The sequence below is a fragment of the Engraulis encrasicolus genome, chromosome 15 (genome assembly GCF_034702125.1).
Source record: "Engraulis encrasicolus isolate BLACKSEA-1 chromosome 15, IST_EnEncr_1.0, whole genome shotgun sequence".
Lineage (NCBI taxonomy): Eukaryota > Metazoa > Chordata > Actinopteri > Clupeiformes > Engraulidae > Engraulis > Engraulis encrasicolus.
The window spans coordinates 3,282,501-3,288,449 of NC_085871.1; the positions used below are offsets into that span (position 1 = coordinate 3,282,501).

General features: G+C 43.8%; 1 protein-coding gene across 2 annotated transcripts in view; it reads left to right on the forward strand.

The window, feature by feature from the left end:
- The window catches only part of LOC134463634 (shaker-related potassium channel tsha2-like), an 18,795-nt gene extending 13,371 nt beyond the window's left edge, over positions 1–5,424 (forward strand). For both annotated transcript variants that reach the window (XM_063216822.1, XM_063216821.1), the window contains exon 2: positions 5,103–5,424. The gene's annotated coding sequence lies outside the window, so the exon portion shown is untranslated. The remainder of the gene's footprint in view (positions 1–5,102) is intronic.
- The last annotated feature ends 525 nt before the right edge of the window (positions 5,425–5,949 follow it).

A 5,949-nucleotide genomic window follows, 5' to 3' on the forward strand; every position in this document is an offset into this window, starting at 1 on the left:
GTAAAGTATCGTGCTGCCTACAGACACAGTGGTAAAGTATCGTGCTGCCTACAGACACAGTGCTAAAGTATCGTGCTGCCTACAGACACAGTGGTAAAGTATCGTGCTGCCTACAGACACAGTGGTAAAGTATCGTGCTGCCTACAGACACAGTGCTAAAGTATCGTGCTGCCTACAGACACAGTGGTAAAGTATCGTGCTGCCTACAGACACAGTGGTAAAGTATCGTGCTGCCTACAGACACAGTGGTAAAGTATCGTGCTGCCTACAGACACAGTGGTAAAGTATCGTGCTGCCTACAGACACAGTGGTAAAGTATCGTGCTGCCTACAGACACAGTGGTAAAGTATCGTGCTGCCTACAGACACAGTGGTAAAGTATTGTGCTGCCTACAGACACAGTGGTAAAGTATTGTGCTGCCTACAGACACAGTGGTAAAGTATTGTGCTGCCTACAAATCATGCCAGACTACACTGGAGTGTGGGCCGGGACTGGGGCAGCTCAATAATTAGTGTGGTAGATAGTCACGAAAGAGAGCAGTCTTCTTGAAGGTTTAGAGAGATGCGCCTAGTCTTGCTGCGTCTGGGAGATTGTTCCACCACTGAGGAACAATGCCAAAGGAAAGGCGTCTTCGGTAACACTTTCTATGGAACCCATATCTGTAGCGCATTATGAGCACATTTATAACAACTTATAATGCGCATCATAATTAGTCACAATGCATTATGGCGACATTCATAATGCTTCATGATGTGTTATATCAACAGTTATAACCATACATCTAGCTAATAATGCCTTAGGATAAATATAAATCAATAAATCAATAGCTCCCTTGTATTTATAATGCATAATAAGCTAGATGTAACTGTTGATATAATACATCACGAAGCATTTATAATTCATTATAAATATGTTCATAATGCACTATAGAATGGGCTTTAAGTAAAGTGTTATCGCCTCTTCTTTAGCAAAAGACACTGTCCCTCTGAGCATCAGGAAAGGTACATAGTTATGTTTGGGCATTTTTATATTCCAAAACCCTGTGATATGCACAGCTGCTTACATCAAAAACACATGGAATACACCCTTTATAGTATGTATGTGCAGCTCTTTATCGTATAGGGTACCCTATATATTGTAGGTATAGGAGGGTAGGCCTATTATAATTGGTGTTGTAGAATTTGGTCTATGATATGGGTCTACAGACCTCTTGATGAACAAAATACTATGATAGGGTATAGCTCTGAAAGGTTGTCTATGATAAGCACAGCTATTCATAGTATCAAGTGATGTTGATACTAAAAATCCTCAACACCAGCAGAAAGGCAGAATAAGAGCAGCATTTAGAGGGCAAAAGGTAGAGTCTTTCTGGCCATGGACAAAGGTACCAACATATATCAACCTCCTATGATACAATATGTACAGATCTTCACATTGTGAACACCTATGCACAAATATTAGTATGGCAAAAAAAACAGCAGCAGGAGGAAAGAGGAACAAGCACCATATTTGTACTTTGTACTGGCAGAACAAATGTACACAGGGCCCGGGCCAAAACACTTATGACGCCCAACACGCAGTCTGCCAAGCTCATAATAGAGCCCCAACTATCCATACGGCAGCACAGCCACCCCCCCCCCCCCCCCCCCCCCCCCCCCCCCCCCCCCCACCCCCCCCCCGCCCTATAGCTCCGCCCCAGCTTGGAAGGCAAAAGGCAGTCTTTCTGTGCATGGGTAGACGTAACATGGTTTTGAACCACTGTTTATTGATCATATGATATTGTACATACCACTCATCACATTACAAAAAGCAGAACAAGAGCCATCTTTGTTTTTAATAAGGCAAAATCCAAGTCTTTTTGAGCGTGGGCAAAGGTACATTGTTACGAACCACTGTTTATTTACCAGCATCATATGGTAAGATACTGTTCCCTCCATAAAATCCTATATGTATAACTAAGACAGAGAGCCATCTTGGTTTTGTAGAAGGCAAAAGGCTCAGTCTTCCCGAGCATGGGCAAAGGGAAAAGGGATCGAGAGCAAAAGCTAGTTCCCGCTGTCAGCCATGCGGCGAGGAACGGATAGGAGCGGAGCAGAGCAGAGCTGAGTGGAGCGTGCCGAGGAGATGTGACGTCGCTGACGTGTTGTGCATAATTCCTTGTGACGGTTTGGTGTCACAGTTACACTGAGCTCCCGAGATATGTTCCTCAGTCGAGCAGCAGCAGTAGCAGTGTAACGTCCCCCAACCCGAGCACGCACACACACACACACGCACGCATGCAATGCGCGCGCACACACACACACACACACACACACACACACACGCACGCGCGCGCACACACACACACACACACACACACACACACACACACACACACACACACACACACACACACACACACACACACACACACACACACACACACACACACACACACACTCAAAGAAAAACACCTCGCACACAGTCAAAGACAGACAAGCACACACACACACACACACACACACACACACACACACACACACACACACACACACACACACACACACACACACACACACACACACACACACACACACACACACACACACACACACACACGCACACCTTGAGTATTTTAACATTTTAATGTGCACTGCTTCTTTTTGTGCAAAAGATGACACAGCATTTTCCCATCCTCCCTTGCATGCTGCTTTGTCTTGAACAAAGATGTCAACAAATGTTGTCTAATATGATTTTCGTTCTGATGTTACTATATTGTACTGAATAATAGGGTGAATTTGGCCTTTGGCAGGTGAAATATGTCAACCCACCAGTCACCTTGACGGGTGAAATTTTTCTACAGGCGCTGAATATACGCAGCATCCAACATCAAATGTTTAAGCAAATTTTTAATGAAAAGAGTTATCGGCATCACAATAACTGAATTTATGACCTCGGAAACAAAAGTATTGATCAGACAATAATCTTACTTGGCATTACAATGTTTGGAACGGTTGAATATGAACTGGTAAAAATGGTGACTGGTAAAAATTGTGAGTGACTGGTAGATTTTAGAATCTACCTGCCACAGTGACTGGTGGGGAAAACGTTTAAGTTTCACACCTGTTTCAGTGTATATACAAAAGAAGTCCCTGAGATCCTTCTCGACCTAAAAAAAAACGTAAAGGTCATTAGGACTGTATACAAAGGCATGCTAAAATGAATAATGCATATCAAAGGAGTCTGTGAAGATATAATCCCCCTGACATCTGCAAATCACAGAATATGCATATAATTACCAGGATTTCCTTCAGAATTAGTATCTTATCTGTCTAGCGTTAGTCGATCTGTCTAGTCCTCCCCTGCAGTGAGTCCCCTGCCACACTGGGATTTACAGACGTATCTGCCAAACTGTTGTATATGTGGTTGTAAAAAAATTGTGATGATGGGCCGCACAAATCACCTTTTTATCACATGGGCATCTCAAAATGGCCAACAATCCAGTGTGGTACCTTTACAAAACACTGTCACTAACCTTTTCCTCCAAGCATAGGTGTGCACAGATAGGGATGAGGTGGAACTAAGGCACATGCCCCTTTGCCGTACTACAGTGTTTCCCAACCAGGGGTACGTGTACCACTAGGGGGGTACGCGAGCACACTGCAGGGGGTACTTGGAAAATTTTTAACAAATATATGGAGCTTTGAGATGGAGAAAGCGATATAGAACTTGACTTAAGGGGTACTCATGGCACAACGAAAAGGCTTGGAGGTACACAAGACAAAAAAGGTTTGGGAACACTGCCGTACTAGACAAAAATGCCCCCACACCCTTGAGCACCTGCCCGCCAAAATGTCTGTACACGCCACTGCCTGCAAATAACTGGTCGCTTCCATAAACCCTTAAAGGGACACTGTGTGAGATTTTTAGTTGTTTATTTCCAGACTTCATGCTGCCCATTCACTAATATTACCTTTTTCATGAATACTTACCACCACCATCAAATTCTAAGTATTCATTATGACTGGAAAAATTGCACTTTTCATACATGAAAAGGGGGATCTTCTCCATGGTCCTCCATTTTGACTTTCCAAAAGTAGCCATTTTTAGCTGCAAAAAATGACTACTTAGACCATACTAGAAAATATTTGTTTATTACTTAGTAAACTTTCATGTACAGATCAAATTTGGCAATAGGCAGCCCAGTTTCAATGAGCAGCATAGTTGCAGTACCTTTTTTGACCATTTCCTGCACAGTGTCCCTTTAAAGATGCACTGTGTAGGATGGTGGCCAGAGTAGGTATGGCAACTATGCTGCTCATTGAAACTGTGCTGCCTAATGCCAAATTTTCTTTTCATGAATATGTACTAAAAAATAAACTAATATTTACTAGTATGACCAAAGTACAGTACGTTTTGCAGCTAAAAATGTCTATTTCTGGACATTCAAAATGGTGGATATGGAGAACCTCCACCTTTTCATGTAGGCCTATAAAATGTGTAATTTTCCCAGTCAAAATGAATACTTATAATTTGATGGTGGTGGTAAGTATTCATGACAACATTTGTGAATGGGCAACATGAGGTCTGGAATGAAACAGCTACAAATATTACACAGAGCACCTACTATACTACGGTAGCTATTGTTTTACAATGTTATTGTGTACAGTGTCCTTTTACTGTACCTTGGTTTGCCAATTTCACTACACAGTAAATGTTGCGGTGTTACACGTAATTCAACACTGTGAGTAGGACCAACAGTTTGACTGTTCAGTCTTGAATTTCTCAGTAAGGAATTCTTGAATTAACACTGACAGATTCACTGTGGATTATTATAGACTGTGTTGTTTTTGGCACTGTCATGAAGACAGAGCTAGCGTCTGAAGTGCACTGTAAGTTAATGTCTCCTTTGGGCCTCAGTTAGTACATTAGCCAGTCAGCAGGGCCCGTTTCTCGAAAGCATCATTGCTAATGTGTTAGCAACTTACTGTAGTAGGCTGGCTATGGGGAAATGCATTGCAACCAAGTAAGTTGCAAACGTAGTTAGCGATGACGCTGTTGAGAAACAATGCCCCTGGACAACGGGGACCACATCTGACCCTCTCTCCTCTTTTCCTTCGCAGGGGGATGGATGGATGAAGATGTTCTTCACGCAAAACAACAGCGAATTTGACTCCTCCCTTCTCTGTCATACCACTGCAGGAGTACCAGTATACCTTCTCGCTCGCTCTCTCTCTCTCTCTCTCTCTCTCTCTCTCTCTCTCTCTCTCTCTCTCTCTCTCTCTCTCTCTCTCTCTCTCTCTCTCTCTCTCTCTCTCTCTCTTCAACATCATCATACACACTCACATGCAGAAACTCACTCATATGCAGAACTTGGGGAGTGTGTGTGTTTGACCATCACCGAGCCCCATGCACTGCAAAAAAGGAGCGCACGCACGCACGCACGCACGCACGCACGCACGCACGCACGCACGCACGCACGCACGCACGCACACTCATACACACACACACACACACACACACACACACACACACACACACACACACACACACACACACACACACACACACACACACACACACACACACACACACACACACACACAAATCAACCCAGACTCAAGACGGACATGCAAATACTTCAATGAACATCTGGAGGTCTTTGTAGTCCCGGCTCTCAATCATGCTGTATTGTCCTTGCAAGGGCTTTCAACCCTGGACATAAGCAAGAACACAGAATCCTCTATAACCTTCTGTCGAGGAGGAAGGGCACACGCCTAAACAAGGCAGGAGGCTAACCAAGTCGGACAGAGATTGTTCTCCACACACCACGCTGACAAAAACAAACAAAAATCACCCACTGATGTCCACAATACAGCAAGACGGAGAAGGAGAGAAAGAGAAAGCAAAAGAGAAAGAGAGAAAGGACGAGAAGACAAGTGGTGGCTTGTCAGGACGAACCCCTGAGGT